We start from the raw sequence: 16,712 nt of genomic DNA, 5'->3' as shown, positions 1-16,712 counted from the left end.
CCTGGCTCTGAGCACCACGACATGAGTCATTCCCCAGTTTTCTTGGCAGGCAGACCCTGAGGAGTAACAATTCAGGCCGCATTGCTGCCGAGTGTGTCATATGATCGAAACGGTGTTGAGAGACTCTCGGCAAGTTAGGAAAGGAGAAGCAGCCTGTCCCAGTGGATGCTCTGCTTCGTTAGTGCCTTCCCTTCATGGATGGTTTGATGGTGGGGCTGCACCTCTTCCAGAAACCCCACCAGTTGGGCATGGGTGTTAGTGGGGGATAACAGTGTTAGGCCCGGCTCCAGAAGGTGCCCAGACAGGGCAGCATGTCTGAAGAGTCATTTCTCCTCTGCCCTGCTGGAAGCAGTGGCCCAGGGGAGGATGTTCTTCCTCCCTCTCTGAAATACTTGGTAAAGTCATGGCCTTTTCTTTTTTCTGAGCTTGATGATGGACTCTGTTCCTGTGGGACTGCATTGGGCTCTCAGCTATTTGGGCACATCCATAACCCTCTGTGCACCACGTGGAGATGTTAATTTGTCCTCTGTCAGTGCCATGTGGATAATAACATCTCCTTACTCAAACAGCCCGATGTTTCCTTCATGGTGTACCTGCAGCTTCTTTCTCTTAGAGCTGCCACCACCAAAACCTGGAGGTAAGGGGATGGTGGAGAGGCCAACCTCTGGCATGGCCCTTCCCTGCGGTTGTGTGACAGTGGCACTTAAATGTCCTTTGGAGTCCATGTGAGCTGCTAGCTGGATATTTTGATTTACAATGTATTTATGAGGCAAAACCCCTGGGATGGGCCAGTTTGTTGCTAACCTGAGGAAGAAAAGTCAGGTTGGCTGAAGGGTGGCTGCCCATGGTGGCAACCAATGGCTTCTTGCATGCAGAAGTCCCAGAGGTCCTGAAGGGTTCATGACATGACATCTCTTCCTTCCCTTTATTTTCCTCTGATTGATCAATCCAACCTCAAGGGATGGCATTAAAAGAAGGTAAATTTGGTGGGGAAAGATGCCCAGGAAGTCTCTTGCAGGACCAAGACCTGAAAATGAAACTTCTCTGACCTTGCCCATCGCCGCACATGGGGCATCATCCTTTTTGCCCCATGGGAGCTGGCAAACTCAGTTCCATAACCGTTTTTAACCAAAGACCTCTAACTTCAATGCGCTGGGAGGAGTCCTGTTGCTTTGCAAGGGAAGTCCACGGACAATGTGAACCACTGGGTGTTTGATGTCCAGCCAAGGTATCTCTCCGCAGGATTGTTGTCTGTGTTTGTAAATTAAACGTGCAGGACACAGAAAGGTCAGAGCTCTGCTCTCCATCTGACCTCCCATGGGCATCATGTCAGTGCTGGCTGTAAATTACTTTTGTCCCGTGAGCAGCATTTACTTTTTGCTGGGTCCTAGAGTAATATTATTTTAAGAAATATCTCAGCTTTCTTGCACTTTCTCTTGTTGTTCACACAGATCAGCTCCAGGTTGGCTTTAGGAAGCTGATTTTTTTTTTAAGATAAGGAGGTTTATTTTGGCTTAATCCCTGTCCCCACTTATCACTTCATTTGAGCCCAGACTGTTGTTTCTGAAGCGAGAAGCACATTTCAATAACCGCACGACCATTGTGTCTTCAGTCCCCCCCCCCCCCCGCCTTTTTTTTTTTTCACTTGGGTGTTTTTGTTTCTCCACCAAGGCAAACTAACTGTTTCTCACACAAATCAACAGAAAAAACGCACCCAGGGGAGCTGAGAAATCCCAGGGCCATGTCCTCTAGCCCTTGATCAGCACAAATTCCCTCTGCCCTCAATGGGAATCTGACAACATGAGAGCTGCTGGATCAGGCATCTAGTGATAAAAAAAATCACAGCAAAACGGCCAGTGAAAATTAAGTCGATAAATCTCTGGGTCTGAAGCATCTGGTGATGAAACCTGTCTTTAGGAAGATCATGAAATCAGGTCTTGGCACCTCCTGTGTTATTAGACTGTTGTCTAAACTGGAGAAGTGTCCAGACTTCACAGTGCATGGAAGGAGTTTGTGTAACAACTTTTGGCAGAAAAGTGCCCAATAGCAAGCAAACATGAGCGTATTAAAAATAGATCATGCCAAGCAAATACATAACTGCTGTCCTGATTTCATGGATGCAGTGAATCTAGCACAGCCACAATGTGCTTGGGACCCATCAGGGTATGTGAAATTGTGCTGCGCTAGAAACTGGATAAAAATACTGAGTGGATAAAAATACACTTGCACGGACTATATATTATCCAGGAGCAGCGGGGTATTGCTATTGGTGAGCTCCCCAGGGCACAGCAGGGTGCCAAGGAGGTCAGTAGTGGAGGTGACTCTAATTTCAAGCCTTCAAGGCCAGGCCAGGCCCGGTCATCTAGGGACCTGCTCCTTCCCTTGGTCCCAGAGGGCAACAGGGAGATCTGTGGGCTGCGGGTGCTGTCGGTGATGCTTGTGCTGAGAGCCGGCTGCTGGCTGGAGGGGAGAGGAGAAACGCTACAGCAGCGATGAGTGAACAGCATCTTGGAAGCAGATATGGGGGGAAAAAAAAAGGAGTTTAGAGAAGATTTGAGAGTTACAATAAATAATGAAATAAATACAAGTTTAGATTACTGCTCTCGGAACAACCCCACAGCCCTGAAAGACCCCACATTGAATATTTTAATCAGGCTTGGTCCATTCTAGCTAAAAAATGTAGGCACGGAAACAACCAAAAGAAAAATGGTGCAGCGTTCGGAAGCTGGGAAGAAGGACTGATATTTGGTATGCTTGCAGGCAGGAAAAGCACTTCATGTTTTATTATTAACGTGTGATGTAAATGCAGGGCGGGACTTGCTCATTCTCGGAAGATGACGAGATAACAGCAGCGGTCAGATGCTAGCAGAGGTTATGCCTTGCCTTCAGACATCTTATATGCTCCAGTTCTCAGTTCAACCCACTGAGTCTCAAACTTCAGGTCCAAAGCCTTTTTTCTGCAGTTGGTGACCCCGATGTAATCTCTCAGTAAGCGTTTCCCACTGTCCATGTAATTCACAGGGACATCAAGCACCGCCGGTGCCATCCAAACTCCCAGTTTCTCATCTGCCAGATCCATGAGGGTGCAGACCTGCTGAGGGACTTCAAAACCTGGACGTGTTCCCATATCTCCTCCTGATGACAGACGTGCAAGGAGATACCCAGTGCATACTCAGATACCGTCTGTGCAGATTATGAAGTTGTCAGAATAGGCTGAAATTATCCAAGTCTTGTACAACTCTCTGTCTCTGCTTCTCCTGCTTGAGTTAAGCTGAGAAGAAGACAGTCGCTGGCTGATGCCCGTGTGCAGCATCAGGCTGCTTTCATAACGATCCTGATTTACTTGACATTTCAGAGCACAAGCAAAGGACATTTTGAGACTAAACACTTCTGTAGAGCTCATTACAAGCCCAATAATTAAATATTACTGGGACAGCAAATGCTTGCAGCCACCAGGCTGTCAGGTCCCATGCTCTGCAGTGTCTGAAGTGCAGCGGCTATTTTCCCTTCCCTGGAACAGGAGGTGATTTCATCCTTTCATACCATTTCCTGCAGCAACAGCATTACACACCAGCTTTTTGGTGGGCAGTGCCGTGCACCTAATTCATCTAGCTCACACTAGCGCTGCTGATGACAACGCTGAGCATGGATCTTCCCCGAAGCTATATTTGTTTAGCCAGTATTTAGTGAAGTCGTTGTTCCTAATTTGTCTGTCTAATTTGTGCACAATTAGCTCCTTTTGAACACCTACTCGTGAGAAGTGATCCTGGCAGGTGGAGGGATGTTGCTGTCAAAATCAAGGGAGCTACAATGGTGCAGGTGAGCTTTAAAAAAACCATACATTGTAAAGTGTGCTGCTGGAAGACAGAAGATTTGTCAGCTTTGTTATTTTTTTTTTCATCAAGTCTGGGCCTGTACATTCAGACCAGTGATCTCCCTATGAGCAGCTCTTTCCAAGATCACACATCCCCTTGCAGTTGTGTATCTTCATTTTTTTTTTTTTTTCTGCAGCGAAGGGTGGGTTGGGAACATCCAGTTCCCCATATTCACGATCCAGATGAGTAATTGGCAGCTGTTCTCAACATGTGTCCTCATGCATTTATAGATATTTATGATCTTCCTCAGCAGAGAGACGAACGTGTTTTGTCTCTGTGGACCCTCCTGAGTCCACTTTTTTCTTCACTTTCCTCACCTGCAGGTGATTCACAGCTGCACAGCTGCTCAGATGGATGTCGGGGTACCTTAATATTGGGCTGGAGAGCTATGCTGAAGCATCACGTCTCCTGGAGGCTGGAGCAGCAGACTTGGCAGACCAGGGCTCTGTTTGGCAGCTCCTACGTCCCTGTGGTCCCTGCAAACACTGCCTTGTGATTGCAACTCATCTCTGCAGGTAATGCTGTTACACTAGGACAGCCAAGCTGCTGGGGCATTGCTGGATCTCGTTTCTTGAAGATATAAAGAAAGGCTTTTCTTCTGTGCTGGAGTGAAGCAGGACTCCCAGAGAGGGAATCCACAGCCTTTAACCAGAAGATGGCACAATGTAACCGTTGTATGAACCTGGCTATTCTTTTCAGTCCCATGAGAGAGCTTTCCCTAAATATAAGGGATGAGAGTTGCTAAGAGGAATACTAAATGGTCAGAGATTTGCCCAGGGGTGTATGGTGACCCTCGGGTGAACATTGGTGTGTTGCAGATCGTGCTTCTGTCTTTCTGGGGTCTTTTTGTGCTTCTGCAAATGCATCCAGGCCCAGGCGTGCATGCGCCTTTCCTTTCTCCCCCATCTGTTTATGTGCGTGCATGGGTGAGGATATCACATATATGATTTCCATAGGGTTACACCCACTTCCAGCCTGGATTTGGCAGGCGTGCTGGACAGCCAGCAGCCCACCTGCCTAATTATCCCCCCGGCCCCCGGCAGATCTCCAACCCTCCAACAGATGCAAGCGAGACCCCAGGAACTAATGTATTAGGGACCCCGAGCTGTCATCGCCGCCTCACGGCTGCGGTCCCCCCGCCTGTGCCGTGCACACCTGGGCTTGCTGGCAGCACTGGAGCCCCAGGTGCTCCCTGTGCTTGCATTCCTCTGCTTTCCTTCCTCTGAGCTTTGGGGACTTTCTGCCCACATTCGAGGGACTCCTGTGGACGCCCAGCACCAGCTGTGGATGCTATGTGTTGTAAGAAAAGTGCCCGTGCTTTGCTGGTACCTTAAAGCCTGGAGCAAGAGGTGTCAGGGGATGGCTCAAGCAGGGGAACCTTGCCAAGAGATGGAGAGGCAGCCCCAGGCATCTCTGTGGCTGTGGGTTATTCGCAGCCAGTATAAGGGCCCCATGGTTGGTGTCACCATGCCCTTGGGAAGACTAAAAGTCCAACGCTCCCTTTCTATACAGGAAACTGAGACTCGTAACCAAATAAATTATTGGGCACAAAGAAAATGAGTGCAGCCAGGAGCCAGATTCCTTTCTCTGTTCCTCAAGCAGCCTCGGCTGTGGTCATAGGCAAGCACGTAGTTTTGCTGTGGCAAAGGCAGTTACCCCTGTAGTGCCCCCGACCAAATTCTTGGGCACATTGTATTGCTTAAACAGTCAGGACTTGTTAAGCCCTCTGAAAGTCTTGTATGAACAGGCCCGTAGGAGTGCTAAGCATTGTGGTGCTGAGGATGGATTATTTTAAGGCAGGGCCCAATTAATGTTGTGGATGATGGTGGTATGACAGGCAGCGGCTTAACAACAGGTCCTAGAAACACTGGGGGTGAAGAAGCGAGTAAGGCCAGATACTCTATCACTTTCTTTACCTCTTAGCTCTGCACTGATATCAGAATTATGCCACTGCCCATCATCCTGAGGGACGTGTCCCGAGGTCTTGTGTCCATCTCCAAGGACAGAACTAATTCCCAAGGTTTCTTTGATTGTCACTGGCAGTTTTTATTTCACTTTTGCACTTTACTCCAACACAAACCCTTTGCCTGTCTAGAAAATACAAGTCCAAGAAAACTGTGGTGGCAAAGAGAGCTAAAAAATAAAAAAATTACTTGCTTGTGTTGTCCCTTGCCTCGGTGAAATTTGCTCTTTGGTGTACTTGATAATGATTGCATTAAATTATCCTCCTCTGAACAGAAATTGTTGGGACTAATTTAGGTTTCAGGGCATAAATCCAACCTTAGAAGACTATAATAATGTGGTAGCTCTTTGCCATTGAATTACATGTTAAGTATCTTATAGTGGAACTGTAATTACATGCTCACTCCAAGCATTGACAAGTAAACAGGATTATAACTGTCTCTGGAACCAATGTCTGCACGAATTCTTCAAGAGAAAAGAGAGACTTGAGGACACATATGGGGTTTATTTTCCAGCTGAAAGCATATCATTGTTATTTATTATTCACACACTACTGCTATACATGGCAAAACAGAAGTTGTGCAGCACTTACCAGCTAAGAGGGAGATGTGAATAAGAAAAGAAGAAACAAAAGTAGATTTTGGCATATTCGGTGTGTAATCATGCTTCCATTATCTGGGAAAGTGTGGGGAGGGAATAGTTGGATATTGACAAAAAGTGAGGAGGTTATGGGATGCACTGGAACGCACTGGAAACATGCCTGCAGTCTGGGGTGATGATCAGCCCTCCCAGAAGGTCTGGGACACCGTATGCAGAGTTTCTTACCCATCTTTCCTTATCTTCCTTAGCACTTCTGGGTCTCATAGGACTTTTAAGTGCATGGATCCAGCAGTGGGATCCTGGCAAAGGCTTTTGACCTTGCCCAGGAAATCAAATAGCTGTTTGCTGACCAGATCAGCATCAGATGTAAGAAGATGGTGTCACACCACCTCTGATGGAGCTCAGCTGGATGTCTCTGCATCACCCAGAGGGTTTTGCTGCAGAGGGCTAAACCACCCATCTGTTATTGACCCACAATTAAGACTCGGCAGAGTTTATCTCTCTCTTTCTCTTTTACCTACTAATTCTGGGCAAACTGATTGACAGAAAGTAGTTCCTATAGCCTGTATGAACATGTGGTCTCCTAGATTATCTTCAGGACAAACTGGGATGAGGCTATTGATTCCTTTTCATCTGGGTTTAGAGGGGATCCTCTTAAGCAAAGGCTTGGAATAAGATGGAAGGGAAAAGCAGAAAGGAGGAACGAAGCAGCAAACAAAACACAACACAACAAAACAAAAACACAAAAATCAAGGAAAGGGGCAGTGGGTTTATTCTGCAGATTGACTGGGGGTACAAATGCAAAGCTGAGAAGCAGCATCTGTATAGCTTTCCTAGACTTGACATTGACTAAAGTGAGGCAATGAGAACATGTGAGGACAGTGGGATAGTTCATGGGAGGGGAAGAGGAAGACGAGGATGTTGGGAGGGGAATGTGCTCATGTAGGCAGCAGAAACCAAAGCAGCAGAGGACATATTCCACAGTGACTTTGTGAGAGTTTCTGTCTCCAACAGGTTGAACAGCTCCAGGCTCAAGTGTTCCTGATCTTCGGAAAAGCTTGGACTCTGAGCCAAATTCGCTGTCTGCAGCTCATCCCTGACCAGTGTTTTGCCAGCCTTAGCTCACATGCTTCACATTTACTCTTCGTGCAAAGTCCCCTTGTTAGGGGGTGGTGGTGTCAGCCGCTTGCCCTACACCTACAGGGACGGCATTGTTAAGAGACACTTTCACACCATGCGTCCCGCACTCGGAGGTGGCATCCGGGACTTCACGCAGGCATTCTCACTTCCAGCTCACAGGAGTGGCGGCATGGCCTGCTATAAATCAGGAGCCTGCACGTGATTGACATCTGAACTGGCAGCGAGAGGACAAGGGCTGACATCTGGCTTACACATGCTCTGTGCTGGGTATGTCCTTGGTGGCAAATTCTGCTCCGGCGAAAGCCCTTCAGATACGATGCTCTGGGGCTGGGAGATGTCTCCTGCAGGAGTGTGTTCCAGGCAGACTTGTTCTCACACCTTACAGTGCTCTGTTTTTATTTTTTCACATGGGAAGTGCCCACAAGCACTAAGGTTAATTTGGAAGGACCAGGAATCTGAGCCCCAGAGCTGCAGTTGACCAAGAAAGCTCAGCCAAGTGACTGAACTTGTCCTTGCATCTTGCTTCTCCATGGAATGGAGGTACTCAGAGATCAGTGAAGCAGGAGACTGGGAGATTTAATTTATGAGTGGTACTAAGATGTTTAGAGATGCCTGAGTGACCAGCCTGGTATATATCTATATGATAACCAAACAGCTTCTTACACAAGCCTAAGAACTGATGAGTGGGGGTATTGGCTATAAGAGTTTCTTGATGCACGCAAAAATGACCCTAGCTCTATGCATGTAAGGCTGGAGACATCACAACTGTACACAGTGGTGTTTCAGCTTGCAGTTCCAAACAACTCAATTTCCTTGTGTTTTTTTGCCAGTTTTCCCTGAGTAAGGATTTGGGTGCTTTTTGCACACTTTAAATCGTTTCAAGAACATTGAAAACATTTAGTTCTGCTGATTGGAAAAACAGAACTGAACTTCTGAAGTATGTGGTTTATTCCTAGAAACATCTGAGCCATGCCAGCATTCAAGTTTGCGTTTAACTCTAAAGCAACGTGGCTTCCAGTTTTGTCAGGGCTGTAACACCACAGTGTTCAATTGATCCAAGTGCATGGTTCACTGTTTTGATGCATTCCCCAGCGATCCCAGTTATCCCCATTAGGAAACCAGGGTGAGACTTGGCTGTGCCCTGGGTGGATTCCTACAGAATCATGCCTGAAAACTCTTCTCCATGATGTGCCTTCCTGCACAGTGCAGTGGGGCCTTGGCCTCTGATTAAGTCCATGATATCAATGTAAAGGCTGGCACCAAGGGCACCTCGAGGTGATGGGAGTACCAGAGAACCTTCTGCAACCTGCACTCTCTTTCTCACAGGCTTGTACCCATGCTAAATGTGCTTTACATTTTTAATTCTGCTTCCAGAAGGAAACAAAAGGACAGAAGATGCAAATCAACCCGTTCTGGGTTGAATATAGGAAGGTTTCGTTTTCTCTGAGTGCCAACATCAGATGGATGAAAACAGACAAGGTCAATTTTTCACATTTTCATTCCCAGGTGAAGAAGATCAAGAGAAAAGTTCAAAAAGCCCTTATTAGACGGCAAAAGGCTTAGCCTAAGAACAAAAGACTTTCCAGGCCTGTTGGAGGACCACGCTGTTGGAGTTCATTAATATAACATAGTGCCACTCTGTCTTTAAATGGACCTGTCAGAAACATTATAATGGCACTAGGCTAACCTCACCTCCACTTTAAGTTTTGTGTCACTTTTGGGTGACACAAAGGCTTTACTTAGATCCAAAAAACATATCTTAACCATTTAGACCCAGCACATTTCCGAAAGCTGTGCAAAAGTAAGTGCTAATAATTAAGATGTCTTCACCCATGCCATATTAGTCTTCTTGGGTTCTGTCTTCAGTAAAGCATGAACCTATGTTTAATGAAAGTAATTATACAAGGACATAGATGCTAGCAATCAAGTTTTTCTGATTAAGAAAGAAGGATCTTCTTATTTTCTACCCACAGACACAAGCTCAAATGCCCTCCTGTTCCACATTCTCTTGACAAACCATTTTTCATGGCTCAAGCTTTGTGTTTCTGCAGGAGGATGCTGCTGTTTCCTGCCCTCCTGGGTTTCGAGCCATGCAGACCTACTTCCTGCACTCAAATTCCTCACAGCCCACCTCAAAGTCCCTCCTGGAGCACTGCTCAGAAGGCACAGCTTGTTGTGTTTTTTGGGGATGGCATCAACATGAGCGTGACCTACATCTTTTCTGGGAAAACATGCCTTGGGACTAAATCTTGCCCAGATGTAAACACAGAGAGACTCTAGGACTGGTTGCCTTTGAGGGGACTGAAGGCTGGTGAAAGCAGGGTGCTCCCTTGGCTTTGCACTGGGATTTGGAGAGCTGCACACCCAGTGCGCTAACCAGCATGGATCTCCCCACCAGGCATCACGGTCGGTGACTTGGAAGAGCTGAGCTGCGGTTTTAATTCTCTTTTTGCTTTTGTCTCTCTTCTGAAGTGAAGCCCCGGAGAACTTTTCTTGCAGGTGACTTCTGTGTCTGTAAGCCAAGTCCTGCTCCTTGGTGCTGGATTGCGTGACAGGCTCACACTTACTCCACTTTGTAGGAAAATACCCCGGAGATTACGCACCTTGGATTATTCAGTTTGATCAGCCTCATAATTCTGCCTGACACTGAAATGTATTAATATTTTCCACAATGCCTGGTCTGGATTTCCTTGTGTAAGACTCAGGATGTGGTATTCCTTGAAGAATTCTTTTGCACTGTATAACTTTACAATATGTATAATTCCTGCTCTCCATTTATTCGCATCATGTGCTATGCTGAAGTAGGGATGGTTGTGTCTGTAATCTGTGCATCTCAGTGAATGGTCACATCAGGATCCCCAAATGTTCACATGCTCATATCCTTTCCTTATTAGCCAATGATTTACGGAGAAGACATTTGGATTATGGTTAGGAAAATGTCCATATAAATTTTTTTATATTTAGGCTTTGTATACTTGTATTTCTGTTTTCAACTGAAATGATGATCCCCATCCCCTTGCTAGCAGAGAAGTAATGCATCCCCAATGGGCAAGCTGAGCTCTATTACGCATTGCCACAACTCATCTTTTAAGCTCTGACACTAGAATCTCTGCAGAAATGAGGCAAAGAGCTTGATTTTCAGCTCCCAGACTTACCAGCCTGCTTTCCCATGGGAAGGACTCTCACCTTGCAAGCGCAGGGGATTTCCTCTGCAGCTGATGGGAAACAAATGTCCCAGAGTCATTCACAGTGTGCTTTACCTAATGCCATTGTGTGAAAAAGAGGATGCCAGCTCCGAAAAGTGACTCCACATATGCTTTACCCCACTCGGAAGTTTGCTGCTCGTATATTCAGTTGATATTAATTTTTTTCCCCTATTAGCTCTGCAGGCTGACACAGCAGAAGGATGGAGACAGACTGGGGCCCTCCTTGGATTACACAGGTACGAACAGAACTGGGATCGGCCTCTGGGCTTGCCAAAAGCTTTTTTTCTTGCTGTGATTCTGGAGAGGCAAATGCCTCCCTTCTCTGGAGGGGTGCAGAGCACCTGAGAGCGGTACGGGATCGCTGTGAGCTTCACATCACAGCTTTTTGCTAGGGGTAAAAGAGCCTGTGGAGCAAGACAGATCAATTGCCTTTACAGCTGGGCTGACTGATGCCATCGGGGAAGCATTCCCAAAGCGGGGATCTGCGTGCTGAGGCTGCCAGAAAGCGTCAGACCTTCCCAGCCCTTTCCTGCCCCAGGACGTGGTGCTGCTGGCCAGGGCGAGCTGCTGGCTGCTCCTGTAGGATCCCCCGTGCTAGCGAAATCCCACTGCTGCCTTCAGACACGCTCTCGACTTCGCTGGAGCAGCATCAAAGGCAAAAGGGAGGTGAAGCCGAGGACTTGACCCGCCAGCCCAGGCTGAACTGCAGGGCTGGCAGTGAGGAGAAAAAAAGGATTTCTGCTGCTAAACAGATTTGGGCTGGACTCGCTGAGGAATTGCCGGGAGCTAACCCGGCTATCCCCGCACTTCTCTGTGGAAGAGGTCTGCCCGTGCACGGATCATCCAGTTTTGTGGGCTTCCCTTCCTCACAAGCACCGTTCAGATTTTAGTGAGGGCATTATTTTCCCTTTGATTTAGCACCGCCAGGAGTTATTCTATTATACCCGGGCTTGTCTATTTACTCTTTAAAGCATGTTCCTTTTATTTACTCCTCCAGAGCTGCCTGTTTAATCCAATCTCTTTTCCACTGAATTACACCAGCACAATAACATGGGCAAACAGGTTCAGCCTGGGTCACGGGTGGCAGAGGAAGGGGCTATATTCTTGCCAGATAATAACTCTAGCATTAAGAAAAAAAAAAAAAAAAGGGGGAATTTACTGTGAATGGTGAGTTTTATAGATAAATAGGGAGCTGCTGTTACTAATGCATACTTGCACTGTTTTTGCAGCACCATTGCCCCCCCCCAAAAACAAGCGAATGACCTGAAAATGAGGGTGGGGTTGAGCTCATTTTTGCAGGAAGCCTTAGGTTTGACAAAACGCCTGGTACATGGGCAGTGCCCGGGCATTCTTACGTGGGACCTCTGGGACAAGGCAAGCCCCAAACTCACACCCTCACCTCACATTTTGACACCAAACCCTATGAGTGCCTTTCATTTCTCTCTTAGACCCCACCATTGTGCACACTGTGGATACAAGCCTGTTTTAAATAAAATAAAAGATGGGGAGCAGGCTCGCGCGTCCGTGGCAGTTTGGTGAGCTGAGCAGGGCAGGTGCTGCACCGTGCATCGCTGGCATCTTCCTCAAGACCTTGCGGCCGCCCTCGTACACACTCATGGCACATTTCTGCTCTTTTGAGATTGCATCTCACTTCATGCTGCAAGCAGCAGCTTTTTTTTTTTGTTTGTTCATTATTAACCATACATCCTAATTGCTCTCTTAATAAAAAAAAAAAGACACCTGCACTTTGCAGGGACACGAGCAGGTAAGTTCTCCAGCCTGTGGAGGTTAAATCCTTATTTATTTCCCTGACAAATGATTTACTCTCCAGCCATTTCTCCGGCGGGATATGTTGTCACCTTCTTGCTGCCCTGTGTGCATCTGCTGCTCACCAGGACACCAGCCAGCTCCACTCTGCTCCTGTTATTTTGGAAACCCAGAGCTGCGAGTTTCGTAAAGGCTGGGTTAAGTAAGCAACAGATTTATCTTTGTCTAAAGATAAAAGTGTTTGGCAGCAAATGCTGGCAGCTCCTTACATATTTCCCGGGCTCCTTAGTGTGCTCTCTGCTCTTCCCTTCACGTGGGGATGGCGGTGGGGGCGGCTGGCCAACTGAAGGGGTTGTCTCCCAGACCCAGGGTTAATATTTAACCCTGCCTGTGCCTGGGGAGGGCAGGATGGAGGCTCTGCCTTGTTATCTTGCAGCTTGTCACACTGCTGTGGATTTTGCAGCTGTCTTCTTCAGGCTGTGGGCAAGCGGGCAGCGCTCCCCAGGTCCATCAGGATTTGTCCTCCTGTGGATCTCCACCTGTGAATCTCCACCCCAGCACTGCTGGACGAAGCAATGAGCACAGCACCAAGACAAGGTGAATGTCTGAGCAGCCGAAGGTCCAAGAGGTCCCCTGTGAGCTCATGGGAACCCCTCTGGAGCTGCCCTCCTCGTTGTGGTCCCCAAGCCCTGTGCCCACGGGGACCCCTCTCAGAGCCAGCAGATCCCCCAGCACGGGGAACACCGGGGCTGAGCCATCACAGTGTGCTGGCTGGGTCTTCAGGAGGAACATCCTAGGGTGAAGGCACTGAGGGACGGATGGGGATTGATGCACCTTCCCTGCAAACCCTGTTGCTGTACCAGAGCAGCCCAGTCTGCCCCTGGGGGTATCAGAGAGTTTCTCAACAAACCATGAGCAAAAGCAAGCTCCTGCCATCCGATTCTTAGCCAGCATCCCAGGCCAGCTTCTGCTATTATTTTTATTTGCATACATAAAAAGAGAGAAAAAAAATAATAAAGATTTCCTGGGAGGATTGTTTCCGTATGGCTTTATGCATAAGAGTAAACAAGGCATAGCTATTGACTATATAGTTAACATATTTCTGGTGGTGCTCCCATCCAGAAAATGCAGCTGCATTATATTCCTGATAAAGTGGAACTAATGTTCAGCTTCAGCAAGAATGTTAATATATGAAAGACATTTCAAACAACACTGATTGAAGCGAAGTGTCCATTCCTCTGCTAAGGCTTTATTTTTTTTTGCAAAGAATGGCAAAAAAAAAATACAATGCTTTACCTGGAAATCATCAGATTTCTGATCCCAGTTAGACCTGTATGGATCTGAAATATATTTATTGATTTTGTTGGATTTCTCTGCACACTCCTGCCACTGAGAGCAGGGGCTGTGCTGTCACTTGCAGCCCGCTTTGCTACAGGTTATTTTTCCCAATAATTTGGGGTTTCCCCTCATTGCGGAGACATGGCCAGAAAGGGGCAGCCTGAGCTCGTACCACCTAACCTCACCCAGTGCCCCTGACACGATGCATGTGGCTATTGCCTAATATCCTATTGCTGACAATTAAAGCACAAACATGCAGTCATATTTTTGGATGAAATTGTACAAACATTTCATAACAGTTTATGCATTCAGATTTGTATGTTATCAGAGAGTGCCACACACACACATGGAATTTATGGAAAACGCTGAGAGATTTGAAAGGAAATAGTTTGGGAAGCTTTTTTTTTTTTTGAACATAAATCCCCAAACAGTTTCTCTTAACATTCCTCACGTCTGTGCAGCAATTAATACTTGACATTTCTGTTTTTCTCTCTGTCTGTTCATCTTGGGCTTCTGTAAAATTTATTTCTGGTTATTTTTTGCATCTCCCCTTTCATGTTTGCTACATCTGGAGGACTCGAACCCAGCATCGGTGCACGTAGACAGAGTTCTCTCACAGGAGGAGGATGTGAACGAGCAGTGAGAGGAGATTAAGGCCTTCAAAACTGTGCTCACCTTCCCATATGAGATACCTGGATTCGGTGGTGCATATTCAGAGTCTTCAGCTAAGACTACCTGGACGACGTAGTTGCTGTACAGATGAGCCTGTTGGCTTGATAAGTTTTTTTTTTTCTCACTTACAACAACTCCAATGGCTCCAGTGGGATTACTCTTGTATTAGCCAGATGTAAAAGGAAAGCAAAATCAAATCCTTCATACATCAGTGTCAGGCTGACTCCAAGAAACCCGTGCTGAGTGATATAAAGGATAAGGGGCCTGAGGAAGGATGTGTTTATGGAGAACATTTGGAAACTTTAACTACTTGTAGTTTTACCAAACGCTGCGTAAGGAAACGTTTAAGAGTGGAAAAAGTACCGAGCATAAAATAAATTGCTTAAGGTGATGCAAAGGGATGTGAGAAAGAAGAATGAGATCCATTTGAAGAAAGCAGAAGGAGCAGAGCTCCTTCAGAAGAATGGCAATGTGATCTGCCATAAGCTTTTAATACCAGATTCCCCATCTGAATATCTGAGCACCTTCTGGGAGCATGGAACTGGTGCACTGAACCCACTGGATGTGGTTTTCCTGCTGTGGGAATGGCGGTGGTGCAGTCATTAGCAGGAAGCCAAGCAAATTTTCTCGCGGGAGGTAATATCTTTTGTTCACCCTGAAGCTACAAACCCTCTTGGAGACCCAAAGTAAGGTGCTGGTTGGCCCTTCTCAGTCCTTTAATTTGTCAGATGCAACAGCAGTTGTACACTTCAAAACCCACCTCAGAAGGTGAAAAATGCCGGGGGAGCAGAAGGTGGTGGGCTAAGCTGAAAAGTTTTTACTGCACTGGGCTCCTTCAAAGCACCCCAAAGCAATGCTTCCCCCTCCCCATGTGCCTGCTCAGATGTCCATGCCTTTGCACCGGCCCTTGCCACACTGCCTGGAGCCTGGCGATCCATCTGTACTGCAGGAGCAAAGCAATCCCCACGCCTGCAAAAATCCTTGGAAGCCCTGATGTGAGGGCACTGGGGCAGTGGGACCTCCAAGCATCCTGTGCAGGACCCAGCGTTTGGTAACGGGACCTTGAGCCCTCATTTCATCATCTTTTCTTCTCTGCCTGAGCACGGCATTCATGTTTCATGTATAACTGTTAAACTTATACATATGATGGGCCATTTAGTTTTTTTGAAACATGGCTTAGAACAAAGCATACTTTAAGAAAGTAAGTGTGTATGTGAAGAGAAGTGGCATTTTTTATTAAGGGAAAAATATAGATTACAGGACCATATCATCGTGTCCATCCTTCCATCTGTGCATACCCCCTCTCTGAATATTACCTACGTTACAGCTACACCTAAGTCACCACAGGTAGGGCAGATGGTGACGGCTCTCATAAAATCTTGCTTTCTTCACAAAACCCCTTTTCAGCTTTATCTATAGACCTGAGTGGGTCAGCACAGTGGCTCTGACAAAACTCATCTCAGTGCCTGGAGCCTGAAGGGTCCCATGTGAGCTGCCAAGTAGAAGGATCATCATTTTGGGGTGATCTCCACAATCCTCCAGCTAAAGCAGCTACATAGCTGTGAAGTCCATTACCCGCATGAGGTGGTACCTTGTTCCTCTGTGCAGATGGAAACGGGTGAGTTGTGCTCCTCGCCCACCCAGCCGGGATGTGTTCAGTGCTGCTGCCTTGTCACACACCAACGTCCCATTGGAAGCAATCCATGGGGGAAATCCAGCCCGCTAACCCCATTACTCACCTTTTCCACCATCCCCAAAGCCAGGCTTCCCTCGGGGCCTGGCCCCGTGTGGCTACTCCCACCCGTAACCTGAGGAGGGCTGTGTGAACGGGGAATGTGCCTAACCCCGGCCGTGCCCTTCCCTCACCTTCACGTGCTCGTCAGCTGCGCCCGGCTGCCCCATGGACCCGTGCCACAGGGCCTCGTGCTCCAGCAAGGCATCGGTGCCAGCCCGGGTGGTGTCGGTGGCCCCGGCCCATTTCATCGACCTGCCCTGCAGTTTGAGGGAATCCAGGAACAGGAGGTGAGGAATTGCAGCCCGGATGGTCTCCCAAATTATCTGTAGGGGAAAAGAAAAGGCAAAACTGCTAAGATAGAAGGGAGAGAATGGGAAAAAAAAAATCACAGAGCTCCAAAAAAATGGAGCTCCGTGA

This window comes from Cygnus atratus, chromosome 4 (genome assembly GCF_013377495.2).
Source record: "Cygnus atratus isolate AKBS03 ecotype Queensland, Australia chromosome 4, CAtr_DNAZoo_HiC_assembly, whole genome shotgun sequence".
In the NCBI taxonomy this organism is placed as follows: Eukaryota; Metazoa; Chordata; class Aves; order Anseriformes; family Anatidae; genus Cygnus; species Cygnus atratus.
This window is presented reverse-complemented; position numbering follows the sequence as displayed.